Consider the following 21,377-nt stretch of genomic DNA (forward strand, 5'->3'; position numbering starts at 1 on the left):
GAATCCAACAAGAAATAGAGCTGAAAACCAAAATTGCCTCTTTGTCTCTAGAGGTGAATATGAAGTAGATATTATCGCTCTACTTAACCCACAAGGATAAAAGCTAATTATTACTGCTTCGCTTGTTGCCTGTTGAAAGAGAAATAGATGCACATATAAATGTGTGTGTAAATGTGTCTGAATATAAACAAGCATTGTATTAATATGCATTTAATCACTAAGATTTTAATGTTTTTAAAGAAAACATTAAGTTATTCATGTAAAATAATAAAGATTGCATTGAGATACTTTATTTTAACTGTTATTTTTCAAACTATGTGATTAATAGATAAGGGAGAAATTTTATGTAAAAGTATATTAGTATTTTAACTTTTATTTTTTATTTACTGATTTTAAAGTGTACACATTATTTTTCCATTATAAGAAGCCTCATTAGAGAAATGTAAGTCCTAGGTGATGTGACCCGAAAGCTTGGCCGGTCCTTTAGAAAGCTGCAGCCACATATATACTAAAACTGGAACAGTTCAGAAAAGATTAGTGTAGGCTGGGCCCAAGTATGTTGTGTAGATTTTTTAATGTTTCTTATTTTAAAAAATAATAAATTTCCTTAAAAAATAAAACTAGTGAAAAAGTTATCCAAATTCCCTGATGATCTAGACAGCGCATTTGCTTGTGTTTAGTACTAGATAATGCATAGGGCTATAAGGAGATGTTTATATGAAGCATAATAGAATAATGCCTCATTTATTACTGCTTGATGTTACTTTGCCAACATTTATTAAAATGATGAATTATCAGAGAAAAGAGAGACCAAGGGCAAGGGATTAATCTTTGAAGAACAGGAATAGACCTGGCCTGTGCCCATCTTACTCTCTTTGTTCTCCGTGAATTTGCCTTTTTTTGAGATTTTTTTTTTCTAATTTCAATTCCTTTCTTTTCCTTGTCATTTAATTTTGCTGCTCCCTCTGGCCTCCAACTCTTTTTTGTGTGTGACTTAGAACTATTTATTCTAAATGCTTCAGGATGAATCCCATATCCTTCAGGAATCCTTTATGACCCTTCTCTCTGCACCTCATCTAGCAAGCTGTTCCTTCTTTGACTTAGATTATTATTATTATTATCTCTTTCACAGTGAGCTTCCACAGTGAAATTTTATGAGGACGTGAACTTTGCTTTGTCCTTCATTGTGTCTCTGGCAGTCAGTAGAATGCTTGACACATCTCATGTACTTATTAGAAAATTGGATAAGGGAATGGAGGTCTTGGATGGATGGATAGATTGGATGGATGAATAAAGGACCAATGAAGTTCTTAGAAAGAACAGCAGATGTTGGTCTCATGAGGATGGCTCTTGAATTTTTTGTTGTTGTTGTTGTTGTTTTTTGTTTTGTAGATGGTGGAACACTTGGTAATGGTCAGGGCTTACTTCTGGCTTTACATTACTAGTGGGACTCAGGGGACCAAATAATATGCCAGGGATCTAACCTGGGTCATCTATGTGCAAGGCAAGCAACCTCCCTCTGTACTGTCTCTCCAGCCTTCAAATGATGAGGGCTCTTACCCACAGCATTTGAGCTAGAAAATTACTTACTGGGTTCTCAATAATATATATTGATTGACTTATCTTCGATTGCCATGCAAAAATAAATGCAAATTGTAGGCAGCAAATACAGTATTAAAATCAAAATATGGAAGCTGTTATTATCATAGTTATTTCCTTGGCCAGACTTTGGGAGAAAACAACATGAATTTTAAAAGCTCTCTGAAAATATATTTCTAGCATTTAAAAATTTTTTGCAAATGGGTTTCTTTATTTTATGGTATGTTAGACATATCTAGACTACTGCTGGCAAGTCTTTCAGTCAATTATATGCTCATTGGCAAAGTGTTTCAAAATATTTTGGTAAACCGTGGAGTTGTGTGCCATTCGGCAGCTCACATGACATTTCCATGTCAGTATGTTGCTTCCTTTATTATATTTTGTTCACTCATCACATGGGTGCTTCTTGCCAGCTTTTGTTCTCAGGATGGAAGAGGTTTGGATTTTTGGATGAAAATATGCAATATGGTACAGGAACCTTAAACAGTGTGTGTAATTAGAAGTGTACATAGTATAGTCGAAAGAAGATGGTTAGATTTAGCTTTCTGAGCTCGGTTACTCTGGGAGGACTTTAGTGAAATTCCAATTGTTTAAATCTGAATGGCTATTTGTAGAACTACTAGTAATAGGAAAACAAACTGATTTTATGAAATTATAATTAAAGAACTATGTGTATAATACCTGTTCACATATATACAAATCCAAGATCGAAGGACACACGCAAGATTCACGTTGGAATAGTGGCATGATCAGCGATGGAATGAAATTTCTAGACATCTCTTGGATCTCATATAACCTGAAAGGTTATTACACTTTGCAGAAACAACTGTCTTGGCAGGTTTTCTGCTACCAGGAGGTCAAATTAAATAATGCAGACCACTGGTCTAGACTCTGTGTAGCTCTGTAAAAGAAAGAATAAGTGGGATGGTAGCGTGTATTTGTATTATTTGGTGAACTGTGTAATTTCTTTGGCAGGCTCCATCTCCCCACACCCCGTTCTTGAGCAAAATCTTTGACCTACTGTAGGAAGTTCCAACAACAAGGTCTTGATCGCAGCACAGAGTGTGGCTGAGAAATGGTATTCTGTGCTCCTTCTGTGCTTTTTTTCCTCTTAAAGGACCCAGAGCCATTCGGGTCATCTGATACATTTATACTAAGTCAAATGATGACATCTGGATTTTAATTCTAATAGAGCAGATTACCAATACTGCACAAACTGTCATGTGTACAATAACCATAAAGTAAGCTCTTCAGAATAAAATTACTATCTGAAAATGTGTTAGCTTACCGACACGAAAAATGTTCCCCAACCAAATCAATAAAAATTAAAACTGTTACACATAGAAATAAGCTTTTCATGTCCACATCACTCTGAAAGACCTCCATGAAAGAGGAAGTACATTTAGCAATATGCTTTGAAAAGCATGCAGAGAGTGACAAGAAGCCCAGAAGATGCCTCTGTTGAAATGTCTGGGTAAATATTCCATCTGCAACTGATTTAGCTGCAGCTCCATAGGGCTCTTTAAGAAATAAAATATATAAAAGTAAAAGTATATCAAGTTGAAACATCAGAGGCATCCAGAGATATAAAATGTGTTCTTACACTTATATGGCATTAGTTAAAAAAATTCAATACGAACAAAAATGAATTTCTTAGCATATGCTGCCTGAGCCCATGTGCTGCTTGTGCCCACTTGGCCAAGCACATGTGGTGCCCAAGCACACATGTCACCTGAATTTCCTTTCTTGATATGCATACTTTCATGTTTTCATATCTAACACTGGCATGTATGTAGAGGCTATTTCCACCCTTAGAGAAGCCTGGGTTCTCTCTTGAACGTGTTACTCTCAGTCTCTCCGTCTCTCTGTCTCTGTCTCTCTCTCTTTCCCACTTTTTTCTCCCTCCTCCCCTTCAAAAATCTCCATATAAAATCTGTTTTACTTCACTGCTTAAAATAAAAAAATCCTTTTTTTGCACCCCTATAGTAGTAGAATTATTAGTACCAACAGTGGCAACAATAATTATTTTCAATCAATCACACATAGTAACCAATTTAGTTCTCACAACAAAACTTTTTTAGACATGATTATGTCTCAATTTTCTAATGATAAAACTAATTTAAAGGAGGTTAAATGATTGGTTGAGGTCAGGTCAGTCATAAACTTGCAATTTGAGCTCAGAGACAATCTCTTCCAAATTTATCCTCAAGCTACTGGATTCTGCCTCTCATGATAGAGGTGAATCTCATTATATGGCCCAATATTAGGATTTAAAAGAAGGGACCCTCATAAGCTGATCCCAATAAGGAGTTGGACTATGTGTAATAAAAACATGATAACATATCATAGAATACTTTAGAATTTGCTAAGTACTATCACCAATATTTTCTCTACTTTCAAAATAATTACCCACAAATAATCAAATATATAATATGTCAGATGATCCTCAGTTTTCATTTGTTTTCATTTCCCCTGCCCTTTTGCTGTTGCTCTTGTGCTGATGTGTGTTGGTTGTGCAACTAACCCACTAAGGTGAAGTCCTCTCAGAGGGCTGCACATTGGTTGGTGAATGGTGTGCCGGGCTCCAAGGGCAGTGCTGTCTGGCACTCAGCATGTGATATGGCTTGATCTGATGGCCTCACATATGCAAGGCAGGTGTTCTACCAGAGATTCACATGTTCTGGGCCCACATATACACTTTGGATTATGGAAGAGTCATAAATACAAAAATATCCTTGTTGTTAGGAAATGTACGTACTTCAGTGATTGCATGGTGATTGTGTTAGTGCCAACCTTTGGTATGAGTGAAGGCATCAGACAACAGGTGGCAAAGACTGAGAAATCTTGGTCTTTTTTAAATACTAGTAGGCTTATTAAAGCTCCATTACCTGCTCTGCAGGCTCTTTTGGCTTGTATTTAATCAATAGAAAGGCAATTCTCTTACATTTATACATTATTTTCTATTTTTATTGTTGGTGGTAGACTATTTCAAATATATTTGCTGACTTCCTTTATTTATAGACATATACATACATATGTGCATAAAGATATAGATATCTAAATAAACATAGAAATAGAAATAGATATAAACTCTTTCCAAATGGTTTCTAACAAAGATGGGGAGTCAGTCACACAATCAAGGCTTTCTGTTCCCTACTATTTGCTAAAAAGGAGTATTAAGATTCAGTACAGTCCAACCCTTAGAACATCCTTCTGGAAACATACATGGCTGGAAAGTTCTCCCTTAGGAAGGAGGAGATAAAATTATATTTTATTATAACTTTTTCCTTTAGAAAAATCAAGATAACATTGTTTTCTCTTAAGGTCTTACAAAGATGGGAAGTAAAATTTGCTGCTGAATTTCAGGTGTTCAGCTACATGACATGCTTTAGAAAAATTACTTATTTAACATGTTTGGATATAGAGCAAAAATAATTGAAGAATTGGAAAGCCATCTAACTCTCAGGTCTCTCTTATTTTGAAAGTTATTTCTTTTAAAGGAATGGAGCGATAGCACAGTGAGTAGGGCGTTTGCCTTGCACGAGGCCAACCCGGATTCGATTCCTCCATCCCTCTCGGAGAGCCCGGCAAGCTACCCAGAGTATCCTGCCTGCGAGGCAGAGCCTGGAAAGCTACCCGTGGCATATTCAATATGCCAAAAACAGTAACAACAAGTCTCACAATGGACATGTTACTCGTGCCTGCTCGAACAAATCGATGAACAATGGGATGACAGTAACAATGATACAGTGATCTCTTTTTAAGGTTTATCATTTCATTTTTATTTTCTCCATATCAGTAACACTAAGTAGTTGTTACATAGAGAAAATTAAAATCCATTCCATTCTCAAATGTATCCTAGATTTTAGTTCTGTGGTCTTCTGCTATGCCAAAAGTCATTTGGCCTGTGTCATATCAGATGATAAAGGATTTATCTCCAAGGAATGCATGTTAGGGCGTGTGTATTAGTCATGACCTCTGACTCCGAGGGTAATTGTCATGGTGCTCTCTGGAAGTTACAGAGGGAATCTTCAAATGTCCTGTAAACTCCAGTTAAACAGCCAGCCATTGTGGAATTAGTGTATGGAGACCAACATGAGCCTTTCTATGTCATGTATTGATTATTGTCACAGAGAAGATTTTGGCCTACCTTGTTCTTCTCTGCACAGATATTTTTATTTTTAAGCAGTTTTCAATGCTTATATTTTTAAACCATTTTGCACCCAGTATTCTGGAAATAGAATATTTTCTCATATGTTCTAAAGTGTTTCTATGATATTGTCTGCTTTTCTGCTTGAGATACTAAACTGTATTTTAAGGAGGGAGGAATGCTTGGTTTATTAGTGGTGGAGAATGGGCACTGGTGAAGGGGTGGGTTCTCGAACTTTGTATGAGGGAAACATGAGCACAAAAATATATAAATCTGTAACTGTACCCTCACGGTAATTCACTAATTAAAAATAAATAAATTTAAAATGTATTTTAACTATTTAATTAGATAATTAAATATTGAGAGCTGAACCAAAAGGTCTGATTGGATGATATCCAGGTAGATTTTTGTAATCTTAACCTCATAATTTTATCAATAGAATTAATGTATATGTGTTTTGATATTGATATAGTAGGCTTATGATGAAATGCGGTGGTTCTGGGTTGTATACCCAGACCTATTGCACAGGGAAAGGATTTTAATTCTTTTGCCTGCTTCTATTTTAATTCCTCTGCTGTAGTTTCCTTAGAGTTGCTCTTTATGTTTGTGATATTGGTTGAATTGTACATATGTATGCATGCACAAACACAATCACCTTGTCTTGATACACCAAATTTAGACACTTTATTGAATTACTGCTTAGATAATGATTTAGCTTATTTGTACTACTATCTCCATTTAAACTCCCATTTTTAATTCTTTACATGTTATCTATGCATCTTTTTTATTATTATCAGGTTTTTTTTTTGAGCAGCTCATGGTAGTGCTTAGAATTTACTTCTGGTTTTGTACTCTTGGTGACTCCTGATGGTGCTCAGGGAACCATAAATTGAAAACAAACCAGGGTTGGCCACATGTAAATCATGAGCCTTTTCTCTTTTGCTATGTTATTAGGCCTTACTTACGTGCCTTTAAATAATATAATTTTTATATATTTATATGTTTTTAACTATAGATAGCTAAGGACCTTCAGATAGTGGGGTCTGGAGCCATAGCACAGCAGGTAGGGCATTTGCTTTGCATGCGACTGACATGGGTTTGATTCCTGCATCCCTCTTAGAGAGCCTAGCAAGCTACCAAGAGTATCCCACCCGCATAGCAGAGCCTGGCAAGCTACCTGTGGCGTAATCGATATGCCAAAAACAGTAACAAGTATCACAATGGAGACGTTACTGGTACCTGCTTGAGCAAATCGATGAACAACGGGAAGACAGTGCTATAACTATAGATAGCACCTAATGACTTCTTACTTTCTATGATAAGGATATTCTTTTTTTCATAATACCTTCCAAGTCACTTAATTTCTGCTTTTAATTTTGTAGTATTAAAGTTGTTATATTGTTTGAGCTATTTTTAACCACATGAAGACTGTGTAGGTTGATTCTGAGGATCAAAATCAGTAAAAACTATTATGAATATGTAAGTATCATTCACTGCTGATCTAAGTGGTATGCTATGATTACACTGTGATTTTTGTATAACTTTATTTTTATTAGAGTTTATAATTGGTTTTATTTTTATTTGCATGACTTCCCTTTATAGCATCCTTAAGTACTTTCAGCTTCTATGGAAATAAAAGTTGGAATCTTTATAATTCTTCTGTTTTCTGGAAACCTCTCTCTCTTCCAGGCAGGAGCTATTACTGTTTAATCTTCTAGTTTTAAATGGCTCTTGTCTGAATCACTTTTTTCCTTTTCCCGTTTATACCTCTGTGTTGTTCAGGAATGTACATTCTCTTCTTAAATGTAACTGTAAGGGAGGTAAATGACGTGAATTTTGTTTTCTTTAAATTTATTTTTATTTTATTTTGTTTTTTAATAAAATACACTGTGAGATAGTTACTGACTTACAAACTTTTAAATCACCTGAATTTCTTCGTATCTAAAACTACTTGATTAATGTTTGGCTACATCAAAGGTGGTAGGGTTTATCTTATTATAAAATGTATAATGCTCTTGGTATACAATAAACATTATTTATACAATTATGTTAAACCAAAATATTTTCCTTGGAACTTTGTAGACATTGTTATATATATTTTATATATAGAATATATTATATACATATATGGGGAAGTGGCTCCTCAGAAATGCCCTGGGAGCCCAAACACCTCATGCTACAATACTCCCCTGTCCACTAGAGGACAATGTGTAGGTCAGTTCAATGTATGAGCCTGGCGATGAGATGCTTCTTGGGTCAAGCCAGTGCTGGGGATCACTGGGGCTACACTTTTTGTGCCATTGCTCTTTTTTTTTAAGTAGCCAGTATTGTTTATAACAAAACTGATTCTTATCCTTTTGAAAGTTACTTTTCCCACTCTCAGTTTTTGAAATTTAACATTAGCGTTATTAAAACATGCTGGACAGTGGTTGTTTTCCTTATTGATTGTGCTCACCTCGAGGCAAGCTTGCATCTTCAAAATATGTAAACTTTATTTATAGGAGTTTCTTTTAAATTTTTGATTATTGCTTTTTCTCTTAATGAGAATTTTCTTTGCATTTTTGTTAGTGAAAAGTTAAATTTCCTGGCTTCATTATGTACATCTTTTTTCATCTTGTATTTTCTATACCTTTGTCGTTCTTTCTTTCTTTTAAATCACTTTAGGAAACATTCAGACACATTAAATGTATAATACTTTTACTCTCCTTTTGTACTTTTTTGGTTAAATTTAGTTTTGTTTTGTTTTTTTAGTTTATAAAGCTCTTTTCTCCAAATTACTTAGGGTTTCTTAGTGCAATTTTTATTTTTAATTATTATAAATGTTTTCTATTATCTTTTGAACTTCAAATGTCTATCAGTAGTTGTTTTCTAGTTATATTTAGTAGTGAATACTTGACTCAGATTTATTTGTAACAGAGTCATCATTCTCTGGCAGCCGACTTTTTAGTGTGTTTGTCAGAGAACTGTTGGTTTTTCAGCTAGAGTTTTCTGTGTTTCTGCCTTCTTTTGATCATCCTCCCTTCTCCTGAACATATGCGGTAAAACTGGGTCAGACCTCTTTTTACTTCAATCATCTACAATTTTGATGAAATGTTTTATCTATTCCAGTTTTCTTTGCTTTCTTAGATTTATGGCCATTGGCTTCTTGACTTTAATATTAATGGCTTCCTGGGAATGAACAGCAATCAGTTTGCCATCTTCAAATGGAAACATCCAGAATCAGTGTAAATCTCATCTTCGTCTCACAGTAGCTTGAGAAGTTAAAATGTGAAATAATTTAGAACTATCTCCATGAAGAATAGCTGAAAGTTTCTTTGATGTGTTTCTTTCTTAAGAGTATTTTCACCTAAATGTTCACAGTGATTTTGAATACTGACCATTAACAATATGCTTTCTTATGTTACCTGGTGTCTTTTGGAAAAAGTTATGGTTATTACTGTTGATGTTACTAATGTGATGATAAATTGCTCTTTTAGTATATTTCTTAAAATGTGCTTGCATGTTGTTTTAAATCTGACTAGATTATATTCCACAAAAGTGAGTGTAGATTTAGTTATTGATATAAGCACAGAGACACTGACTTCCAGTGAGTTCAAACATAAGTAGGTTAAATATATATCAATTAAAAATTCATTTTGGGGGCCAGAGAGATAGTACAACAGATAGAGCATTTGCCATGTGTAGACTAACCTGGGTTCAATTCCTGCCATCTCATATAGTCCCCCAAGCCCACCAGGAGTGATTCCTGAGTGCAGTTCCCGGAGTAAGCCCAGAGTACAGCTGAGTGTGCCTCCAAACCATGAAGAATAAGATAAAAATTCATTTTGAAATAAGTTTAGGCTAACTAAAGAGAGTTACAAAGTGGTTACAAAGAGCAATGAAGTTACAGAGAAGCAAGGGTTTCTGTAGACTCAGCTTTCTCTAATGGCACTTTTGGTACTGTGATGCTGAATCATATACCCATCAAAATGATAAAGTACTATCGGAACCTTCACGTGGATTTCACCAATTCTTCAAATCTCTCCTTTCTGTGCTGCAGAATCTCATCTAGGATTCCACAGGGATGGTTTTGCTTTAGGCAGCTCCAATATGTGCCAGCTTCAGTTTTCCTGGTTTTACATGGCATGGACCATTATTTTTTTAGTACCAGACAGATATATTGTAACATATTCCTCAATTACATTTCTGATGTTTTGATGTGGCTAATAGGGTTTTTACTCTAGAGAAGACTGTCACAGAATCAATGAGCTGTTCTCACATCAAAGTTATGTGTTATCAGAAAGGTACATGCTGAAGTGACCCCAGATCACATGATGAATGTGCTGTTTTCCCATCTCTTCCCCAGTTACTGTTTTTCTCTTTCATTATTATATTCATTTCAAACAAGTTTCTAAAAGTAAGTCATAATCAAGGGGAAATAACTTAAGCTCCATCTCCTATACAGAAGCCTGGCAATGAATTTTTGACAAGCTATTAGGTCTAACATCACTGTACCACTGTCATCCTGTTGATCACCAATTTTCTCAAGCAGACGCCAGTAACGTCTCCATTTGTCCTAGTCCTGAGATCCTGAGATTTTAGCAGCCTCTCTTTATTCATTCTTTCTAGCAGTGCCGCATTGGAGGCTCTTTCAGGGTAAGGGGAATGAGAACCATCATTGTTACTGTTTTTGGCATATTGAATACACCATGAAGAGCTTGTCAGGCTCGCCATGCAGGCAGGATGCTCTCGGTACTTTACCAGGGTCTCTGAGAGTAAGAACCATGCTATAAGAGGTCTCGACCATGCACTTCCAGGAGCATTGTTTTATAGTCTCTGGATCTTGGCCATTGATGGGATTACACAGCTCCAGGGGCAGTTTGTGGGTGTGTCTGCCAAGCTATTGGGAAATGGGGGATCAGGGTGGAGGAGGCCCAGTCCTGATCTGACCAGGCTTGGAGATCTCAGCCCCGGGTCCCGCACACCTGGGTTCCTCTGCTGGTTCTTTTGTGCGTGAAGCTCTTCGGAACATTCTCTTCTATTCTCTATCACAGCAAGTGCAGAATAGTGGGAAAGTAGTAGGCAACAACTCTTTTAGTGTATCATACTAGGGAAGATATACTAAAGAGTCTCTTGCCCCCGCGCCTAGCTGTCTTCTCTGGGGCCCCTCAGAGCAGGGCAGGTTGAGTTTCCCTCCCTGCCCTGAGCAGAGGCTGACAGCCGAAGACCTCCAAAACCCACTCACAGCCATGCTCAAGGCCCCTCTCCGCATGTCTACCATAGTAAATAATAAATGTTTTAAGGGGACTACTTTGAAGTTATTCTGCTCCTTCTTAAATTTTGCTCACTAATTTTAGTATTTCTCACTAGATTTGATCTGTATTTATTGCTACTCTTCTCCTAATTACCTCCCACCCCCCTTACCATCTCCGTTTCTTATTTGAGATTTTGTAAGGAAGACTTGTCTCTTCTCTGCAGTTATTTACTCGGTTGCTTATTTATATCATTATGGATTTCTGAACACTTATTTTATTTTTTGAATTACATGATCTTATACCAATGTTCTGGTTTTAGCTATCAAGACCTCTTTGACTTTAGTTCCTGTGCCTTTTTCGACATGTCCCATTATAGTTTTGTCATTATTTTTAGCACCGTGATCTACAATGAGGACAAATTACTAAAGTCATACTGTTTTATAATTGAATGTTAAATGTCCATGGAAGATGCTAAGGGAAACAATGATGTAATCTATTTTCATAGAAAACTAGTGAAAGTAATGAAAACCAAGACAGTACAAAATTGATATCAGTAAGAACTGTATAAACTCACATAAGAGAAAAAAGTATTTAGTAAAATATGTCAAGGAAGAGAGCATCAGATGAAAAAAATAATTTAATCAAGGGAAGTGAGAATTGAAAATAAAAAATATCACTTATGTTGTTCTTATTTTAAAAATAGTACTTATATTTTAAAATATTATTTATATAAATAATATACATAATATAATACATGCAAACTAAAAATAAGAAGACATTTGTGATAAAATTACACACCAAAATAGAGAACTTTTCTAGAATACAAGGAAATACAATATTATAAGATAATTATTTTTTCCAAAATAATTTAATTTTAATATCATTCTAATTTTTTTGATTTTTATATCATTGTTTTTGTTGTTGCTGTTATAAATTGTCTAGTTGATTCTAAAATGTGTAGCAAATATAAGGACTTACAAGAGTCAAAACATGTTTTAGCTTTTTATTTTTTTATTGAATCAAAATGTTTTTGAAAATGGCAATGTTGGGGAACTCTATTTCTCTCTCTTTGATACTAAGACTTACTATAAAATCATCAATAATTATGAAAATGTTGTTAGATAATGATAGACAAATAGATCAAAGGAGCCGAATTGATTGTCAGGAAAGAGACAAATAGATCATTTATTGCTTTTAAACCAAAGCACCAAAGCATTATACTGGGATTTAAAAAACAAAACAAAAACAAAACAAAAAAAACACCTCATCAAGAAAGGGTACTGGGTCAATTCATTTACTGTATTGAGATACAATAAAAGTTAAGGACTTCATCACACAAAAGTTAATTCAGAATACATCATAAGTGTATCAAGTCAAGGCAAAAATATAAAGTTCACATCAAAGAAATAAATGTGTGGGGAAGTATCTTAGAAGGATGGCTACTATTTCTGCATATACCACAAGTTTAGTTAATATTATAGGAGAAAATGTCAACAAATTGGACTTCACCAAATGAAATACTCCTTCTCATGTATATACATTGTTAGTAATGGAACATGGACTGGAAAGTAACTTGTGATACACATTTATGACAAAGGAATTGAACCCCCAAATATGTAAAAGTTTTCCAACACTGTTTTAAAATGACAACAGTCTTTGCCTTATGGACAAATGACTTGTACCAAGCCTTTATTGAACAAAGGTAGAAGAATGTCCTCTAAACCTTCGAAGCTGCAATCATGGCATCTTTGCATGTGGGAAATGCAAATTTAAGAACTATTTCACTCCTGCTAGAATAACTAAAAATAAAATCAGTGCTGAAAACAACACATGTTGGTGAGGGTGTGGAAAAACTGGAGCTCTCAGAAGGTGTAAAACAGAATGGCTATTTGGGGAAAACTGGTGGTTTCTTGCAGACATACATAAACATGTACCTTCCCAAGCAATTGCACACCTAGTTATTTACTGAAGAGAAATGAAAACATATATCCACAAAAAAAGCTTTGTGTAAAAGCTTTCACAATAGCTTTGTTTTTTTAGTAGCCATAAGCTGAATCAACTCTAATGTCCATCAACAAAAGAATGGATGATAAATTATGGTTCTTCATAAAATGAAATACTACTCATTTATGCAATGAAATAATGCTCAGGAGTTAACTACTGACTTAAAAACACAAATAAATCATAATCATTATGTTGAGCTAAGGAAGTTTGACATAAAAGAAATACATTACTGTGTAATTACCTAAATATGAAGTTCAAGCATGGGCAAAGCTAGCTCTAGTGATAGGAATCTCTCCTTTCAGGAGGGTTCAATTGGAAAGAATTTCTGGAGGTGAGAGAGGAAAAGTTCCTGCCATAGAGACAGGTGGAGGAGGGGAGAGGAGGGAAACTGGGGACATTGGTCATGAGAAATGTACACTGATGCAGAGATGGGTGTTGAAACATTGTATGACTGAAACCCAATCATGAACAACTTTGTAACTATATCTCAAGGTAATTCCATTAAAAATAATAATAATAAAAGAACTTTCTGAAGGTGATGGAATTGTTCTTTAACTTAACTGATATGTAGGTTATTTGGGAGTGTCCATTTGACAAAGCCCAGTGAACTGTACTTTAAGATTTTTGTATTTTACTAGGCATGAATGATATCCCAGTTAAAAATGATTAAAACCTTAGCTTTGATGTTGTGTATTGCCCTGTGGATAAATGTTTATCTAGATTTGGGGCTTTGTATTCATAAATATGAGAAGAAATGTGATACCTTTTCAACTCAGCGTGTCTCTGAGCTGTCACTCTCACTCTGTACTCTGTAGGCATGCAGACACAAACCAGTTCCTTTCCTGAATTTGTCAGTGTTCTTACAGAGTGTCCAAAATCTAGTTTCAAAATATTTTAATATTTCACCAATTGTTTTTTCCATCACGCATTCCATTATATACTTCTTTTATTAGGTTTAGTTTTCTTCAACCTAGCCGGCTACTTCCTTTGTGTTTTCAGAGCTCTATCCTGTATTTTTCTGTAATTCTAAATACTAATATAAAATTCATCTTGAAAAATCACTCTTTTACTTAAAGTCCATATAACACAACAACACTTAATTTTAAGCCAGTATGCAAAATTTCATATTTGTAAACTTAGAATTCCTTTCTAGTTTTATTCTTCGACTCTATAAAATTTCCACTCCAGTCCTAGATGTTTAGCAATTTTTCCTCATTACTGCTCCCTTGTTCACTATTGAAGAAATAGATATGTCCTTTTATAGTTTATTTGTATAATTTTTAAAGGTATCAAATTCTATACAATACAAAATCTATTGGAAATTTCTCCATTATGAAGGTATTTTGTTTTTTGTGTGTGTATTTTTATTGTTATAAGAAGACTAAAGTCACTGCTTTTTAGACTTTATTCGTTATTCATTGATTTAGCAAATATATGACACCAAGAGCTGGAGTTTTGGTTACAGGCATGGTCAACATGTTCCCTTCTTGATAGAGATCAAATGAATTATGTGATTTGTTATTAGAGAGACATTTAAAAAGTAATTATAATTATATCTGATAATGACCATAGAGAGGAAGTAAAATAGTAAAATTCAGTCACTTTGTTCATTTTTTGCTGGTCAACAAGTTACCTTGAAACTTTGCAGATTCCCCAGATAAGCAGAATCAAGAGGATCCATGTGTATCATTCATATATATATATATATATATATATGTATATAGAGAGAGTGCATATATATATATAGAGAGAGAGAGAGAGAGAGAGAGCACTTTAGCACTGTGGTCCTGTTGTTCATTGATTTGCTGGAGCAGGCACCAGAAACGTCTCCATTGTGAGACTTGTTGTTACTGTTTTTGGCATATCGAATATGCCACGGGTAGTTTGCCAGGGTCTGCTGTGCGGGCGGGATACTCTCAGTAGCTTGCCAGGTCTCCGAGAGGGATGAAGGAATCAAACCCGGATCAGTTGCATGCAAGGTAAATGCCCTACCCACTGTGCTATCGCTCCAGCCCTTTGTGTATATATGTATGTGTGCATGTACAGATATTGTATGTATGTGCATATATGTGGTATAAAGATGCATATCCATATAGACATACATTTCCACATAGATATATACCTCTTACGGGGAGGGGGAGACAGAGAGAGAGAGAGAGAGAGAGAGAGAGAGAGAGAGAGAGAGAGAGAGAGATTTAAGGAGTTTGTGCATACAGTTGTGGTGGCTGGCAAGTGTGAAATCTGCAGAGCAGACCAGCAAGGAAGAGCTGTGCTTTCATTGAAGTCAGCTGGCAGAATTCCCTTTCTTGGGAGACTTGAGGTTTTTTTGTTTTATTTTTTATTTTTTTTTACTTTTAAGGCTTTCAGCTGATTAGATGAGCTCACCACCATTAGGAGGGGTAATCTGCTATACTCAGCATCGCATGGTTTAAGAGTTAATGTCATCTGGGCTGGGATTTGGCTCAAAGGCTACAGCACACGCTTCTCACTCAGAGGCCCAGAGTTCAGTCTTGCAGTGCGTGGTCCCCTGAGCAGTGCTCAGAGTCCCCAAAAGGGGGAAAAAATGTCACCTATAGAATATGCCTTCATGGCAACATGTAGACTATAGGTTAAGAGAGAAAATATATGATATAGTTCAAACATATCTAAATTAAGTATATATTATTTTAAATCTAAAGTTTTATATTTTAATATAGAATTTTAAAAATTTATTATATTCATTTTAAAATATGTATTTAAGTACACACTATCTTCATGACAATACTGTTTAAATATATGCATTTTAAATATATATATGTATATATATATATATATAATTTTAAACATGTGTCAGTTTAGTTTGGGTACCAAATGTCTGGGTACCAGGGTGTAAGCAAGTTGATACATGCTACATTAGAAGGAAATTGGCATATCTTTGGGGTAGCTCAGAAATCCTCATCGGGCTTCTGTTCAGGGTTCAGCCAGACTCACAGTCATCCTGTCTAGAGGAGTATCTGCACCCCCTGCTCACTTGAGACAGGCCCCGTGACTAGGTGCTCTCAGTGGGGCTTTCTAGGACTCAGGAGTTGATGAACACAGAACTTTAGTTTCTTGCTGCCAGTTGGCTGTTCCTCAGTTCTTTGTCAAAGGGTCCATTCTAGAGGACAGTCCCCTTATGGAAACTGACACCAGAGGCAAAGAGGATCACGTCCCTTTGTTTTCGCCATATTGTGTTCAGAGTCACCAGGTCTCGCCCGTGTCCACAGTGTGAATGCTGGTTTACAGTCAAGTGAGGGAGTCCTTTCTCATTGACAGTACATTCTCCCCACGATGGGAAGCCCGGGAGGGGTGGCCTCAAGAGTGCCAGGCAGGGCAAGCTGGGAAACCTGGAGGAGAGTAGTAGCGAGCAGTTCTTAGGGGCTAACACCCACCTGATTCACCCACGGCCCGTGGGGACACCGCTTTGAGATTCATTGTCATCTCATGGGTAGATCATTTGTATTTGACCCTAGGGTTTGGATCAGATATAGTCTTCTTAAGGTTAGGGAATAGCGGGAACAAATATTTCTAACGAAGCACCTGGGTCTGATCACTAATGAAATAGGGAGTCTTTATAGGTTTTGTTGCCTTTGTTCAAATACTTGTCACCGCCCTACCCAATGAGATGACATTGCAGATCTTCTGTTTTCAGAATAAACTGTTAAGAAATAAGCACCAGGGGCTAGAGTGATAAGCACAGTGGGTAGGGCATTTTGCCTTGCATGCGGCCAACCTGGGTTCAATTCCCAGCATCCCATATGGTCCCCCGAGCACTGCCAAGAGTAATTCCTAAGTGCAGAGCCAGAAGTAACCCCTGAGCACCACCGGGTGTGACCCAAAAAGAAAAAAAACAAAGAAGAAAGGAACACCAACTCAATGCTTAGAGTATGAGGTCCTGAGTTACATGAGTGGGAAGAGAGCATGATAGGATTTGATAACTTTTGGGAGGGGGTAAAGAAGCGTGAGGAGGGCACCCTGACACATCAGCCCTTATACAGCTCCATGCTCTTTAAACGGACTCCCCAAAGCTGGGAAGCTCGGCCAGGGCAGAAAGGAGCTTTGCGCTCCTCTGTCCGGCCAGTACTGTGTAAGTCTGGCAAGGACAAAGTATTGTGGCTCTATAAGCCCTTGAAAAAGAGAGTGATTCAGAGGGACTCTTTTAAATTCATAAGGGATGAGATGCCTGCCAAGCTTCTTTTGAATTGAATGAAGGCCAGAACATGGGGAAAATAGGAATGTTCATTAGTGCGATAAGAAAACATTTCTAAATGACTGATCGACAATCAAACCCAGTCTTTGTTTGCGCTGCTTTTAGAGACTTGCGGCCACAATCATGAGTCTCTCATTTTGTGGTTCTGAGCTTGCCACAATAGAGTACATCTTCTCTTTGTGCTTCCCGAAGGGAAGAGGGGCTGACTTCCTACACAGTGACAGGCCTGTATTCTGGCACAATCCCCTGGAAAGGTCACACGAGAGGTTTGTGTCTCGAACCCAGTGATTTAAATATGGGGCTAAGTTTAAAAGTGGTATTTCTGGAGCTTGCCAAGTTCCTTTAAAAGCCAAGGTGTCGTTTGGGATTAGAGTTGTGTAGCACAGAATCCCATGGGATAGTGTATCTTTTTTTCCTGGCAAGGCATAGGTTTTCTTTGTATCATTCTCCTGGCTATGCTGTTAGGGAAGATATCTACTTTCATACTACATCTTGGAAAATAATGTCTCATTCCACGGACCTATTTGTTCTTCTTACTGAAGGAGCTCGTTTTTCTGGTTTACTTATCAGCAGAGGATTTCTACCTAAGCCTAATCATTTGTGAATTTTTAGTTGTTGTTGATTTTATTTTTGTTGTTTGTTTTTGGACCACACCTGGCTGTCCTCTGGGTTTACACCTGTCTCTCTGCTCAGGGATCACTCTCGGCAGAACCCAGGGGATCAAACCCAGGTCTTCCATGTGTAAGGCAAGCACCCTATCCACTGTACTATCTCTCCAGCCCCGCTTAACATCTGAATTTTAAATGCAACTTCCTCATCGATACTCTCATCTCAGACAGCTTGTCTAAGGTTGTCAAGCCTCGCTGATGTCATTGATGTCTTTTATAGTCTGTCATACAGCTGCTGCTACTGCAGTTATTACGCCTGCTTCAGATTCCTCATCTTTCTTTCCTTCATCTTCTGTCCTTGCTCTTCCTCTCTCTCTCCCACTACCTGGTGAGTTCTGTGATGTATTTCTTGTGTTGAGCATCTTACACAGGTTTTCTTACTTTACCCTGCCCGCAACCTGTGAGGGAAATATCATTTTAGCATTTTGCAGATGATGGCACTGAGGTTAAAGAACTCAAGTACTTTGCCTCCAGTCTTAGAGCCGCTAAATGTTGAAGCAGGAACACCTTCCAGCGGTCTAGTACCCAACTCCATTCTTTAAAACACTCATAATTGCCAGTTATTTTTCATTGTTGTATTCTAGCTGTATTCCTCTATTAGGCAGTAGGATGCTTGAGGGGAAGACCATTTGGCTTGTTTTAGTATTCCTGAAATTTTCACACTTCTCAATTGGCTCCCTAACTATGCAGTACGTAGTGGCTGAGTGAAAATTCCCACTGGGTGTTTTTGAAAATGGGAACTTCGGGTTTCAGCCTATAGCCTGAAATTTTGCTTTCAAGTTGAATGAAGGAAACAGAATGGTCTATTTCTGATTTTAACATGTGTTACTATTTATTTTGATTCCTGCCTTTTCAGTTAGATTCTATGGTTCAAAGTCTCTCTCTACCTCTCTCTTTCTTCCTTTTTTCTCCTTCTCCTCCTCCTCTCTGTCCCTCCCTCTTGCTTTTTTTACTTATTTATTTATTTGTTTATTTATTCATTTTTGTTTTTTGGGTCACACCTGGCAAATTATAGGGGTTACTCCTGGCTTTGCACTCAGGGATTACTCCTGGCAGTGCTCAGGGGCCCATATGGTATACTGGGAATTGAACCCAGGTCAGCCTTGTGCAAGGCAAATGCCCTACCCACTGTGCTATCATTATAGCCCCCCCTTGCTCTTTTTAAAGCCTCTCTCCCTTTCATGCAGGATGACCTACTCTGCTCATTCCCCCATCCATCTTTGTCCTCCACACTCCTCCCCATGTCATTATCCCAAACTCCTGTTGTACAGAACTTGGAAAAGATTATCAATCACTTCTTCCCATGTCTCTGTTTACATCCTAAACTTTCACTGCGGAATGAGATGAAAATTTAATTCACATGTGACCATCCCACCCCATCACTCTCTAAACTTTCTAAGGAGCTCCCAAGGTGCGAAGGCTTTTGAGAATCAGACTGAAGTTCCTGGCATTCAAAGCTGGAACTTTGAGGGGGAATATTGAGGTGTTTAGAGGGTGAACAGTGACCACAGCAGATATGGAAAGTAAGAGGAGAGATGTGTGTTTGTGGAAATATGGAGCCACTGGAAACTTGTAGCTTCTTGAGTGGACTAAGACAGTTCTAGAAGGAGACCTGCTGAGCCTTATTCTGCCCCTGTGGCTGTTCCATATAGCCACGAGGAGAGAATGGTATCTCTCGGAGGAACCACTGAACTTTGGAATTCCAACTCAGGTGCATTGCGAAGAGCATTTGGTGGGAAGTGCTCTCCTTCCTAGGACAGTCAGAGGGATTGGACAGGACCATGGGCTGTGTGAAGAGACAGCAGAGGACATGAGGCCTGCGCTGCTCCAGATAACCCAGCACTCAAACCCAGCACTCTGACCCAGGGGTTGATCGGTTTCCAGTCACATCCTGCTCTTCCACAGAGAAGAAAGATGTGAGGAAAGTGCACTATTTACATGTTTACAATTGTGTGTATTTGTGTGGGTCTAGCTGAATAAGACAAGATTTGAGCTAAAGCTAATTAGGAAAGAAAATTGAACCCTGTGAGGTGGGCATTAGTTAACTATATAATCCCTGTTCTCCAGGTCCATTACCTTTGTGAAATACTTTCCTAAAACACAAGACACACCTTTCATTGGAAGGTGGCTAGAAATGAAAAGACACACAGTGGAATGCAGAAAAGTGCCAACTCTGGGCCCTTTGGGTTTCCGCAGACTCAGGCTGAAGCCTGGCTTCTTTGCTCTGCAGGGGAGCCAGCACTCTGCCATCACAGGCTCACATGCAGGGGAAAGAATGTATGTGCACAAAGTCCTGAGTGCTGGGCTTGCCACGTGCCACTGCCTCAGTGCCACTACCCTCTTCACAGGCCTTTGGCCCTAGCTTGCACAGATCGGGGGAAAGCACAGGTCAGTTACTCATGCAACGGTCCTGGCTTTTGGCAGTCTCGAAATCTCTGCTGAAAAGTTGCTTATCTGTTGTGCCATTTCTGAATGAAAGAGATGGGTAGGTAGAAAAAATATATATAAGCTAATGTCATTGATTTGTTAATTTCTTCTTGCTGAGTCTGCTCTCAGGGTTTTGGTGTAAGAACTTGCCAGACTTGTGATCTATCCCTTAAATCGCTGACCCCACCCCACACAGGCCCCTTATTTTGATGGTAGAAATTGGTGCTGATATAGCCCTTTCTGACCATAGTGGCAGGAATGGTGGTGTAGTACTTTGGCCACATTCTAATGATACCTTTTTCTTTGCTTTCAGAAGCATCTGGCATGTCCAGTCCACCTTCTCTTCTACAGGACTTTCTCTGTGAACTGCTTCCATTGAGACAATTTTTGTGAATAGAAGTCCCCAGAGAACACACTTGTCTTCTGATCTATTGGAGGTCCTAAGGTTTGTGCAAATTTTTCCATTACTTTTTCTTAAGTTATTATTAATTTTGAAAGACCTCTTAAAATGCATGATAGTCATACCCAATTGTAATATGAGCTCTAGAGATAGGTTATACATTGATTGTAATGCCCTGATTTCATTGGAAGGTGGCTAGAAATGAAAAGAAATTTGATATGCTACTTTTCATCCATGATCTGGGTACTCTGTGGGATGGTATAAAGATATTAGAAATAAAAAACCACATTGACCTTAGACAAATTTGTACTCCTGTGTTCACTAATTGCAATAGGATAGATCCAATAAATTCTATTATTGAGTGTCTACATAGATCATATTTTTGCTAAGTGCTTTCAATTTTTGAAGACAATGGACATAATGCGTCAGTGGCAAGAGTGTATTTAGTTCTGTCACTGAGTATTTGCCTTCTAGTTTTTAATGATAGAACAGAAATTTTATGTTGTTGTTTTAATGTATGTATAAAAAAAGGCTTGAAAAATCACCAAACCTTGTCATTTGTTCAAGGAGGAGGCTTAAAAGCTGAAAAGGGATTTTATTTTAGAAGTATGTGTTTTGCTGTCAAAAGAATACTAAGTGAAATGCTTTTATTCTGAAAGTTCATTTG

General features: G+C 37.3%; 1 protein-coding gene across 2 annotated transcripts in view; it reads left to right on the plus strand.

Moving 5' to 3' along the window:
* ENOX1 (ecto-NOX disulfide-thiol exchanger 1) overlaps window positions 1–21,377 on the plus strand; it is a 649,231-nt gene that overhangs the window by 321,384 nt on the left and 306,470 nt on the right. The window contains exon 5 of one of the 2 annotated variants that reach the window (XM_055124381.1): window positions 20,624–20,755. The gene's annotated coding sequence lies outside the window, so the exon portion shown is untranslated. The remainder of the gene's footprint in view (window positions 1–20,623; window positions 20,756–21,377) is intronic. The other variant, XM_055124426.1, reaches the window with a different exon arrangement.

The sequence above is a fragment of the Sorex araneus genome, chromosome 1 (genome assembly GCF_027595985.1).
Source record: "Sorex araneus isolate mSorAra2 chromosome 1, mSorAra2.pri, whole genome shotgun sequence".
Classification (NCBI taxonomy): domain Eukaryota; kingdom Metazoa; phylum Chordata; class Mammalia; order Eulipotyphla; family Soricidae; genus Sorex; species Sorex araneus.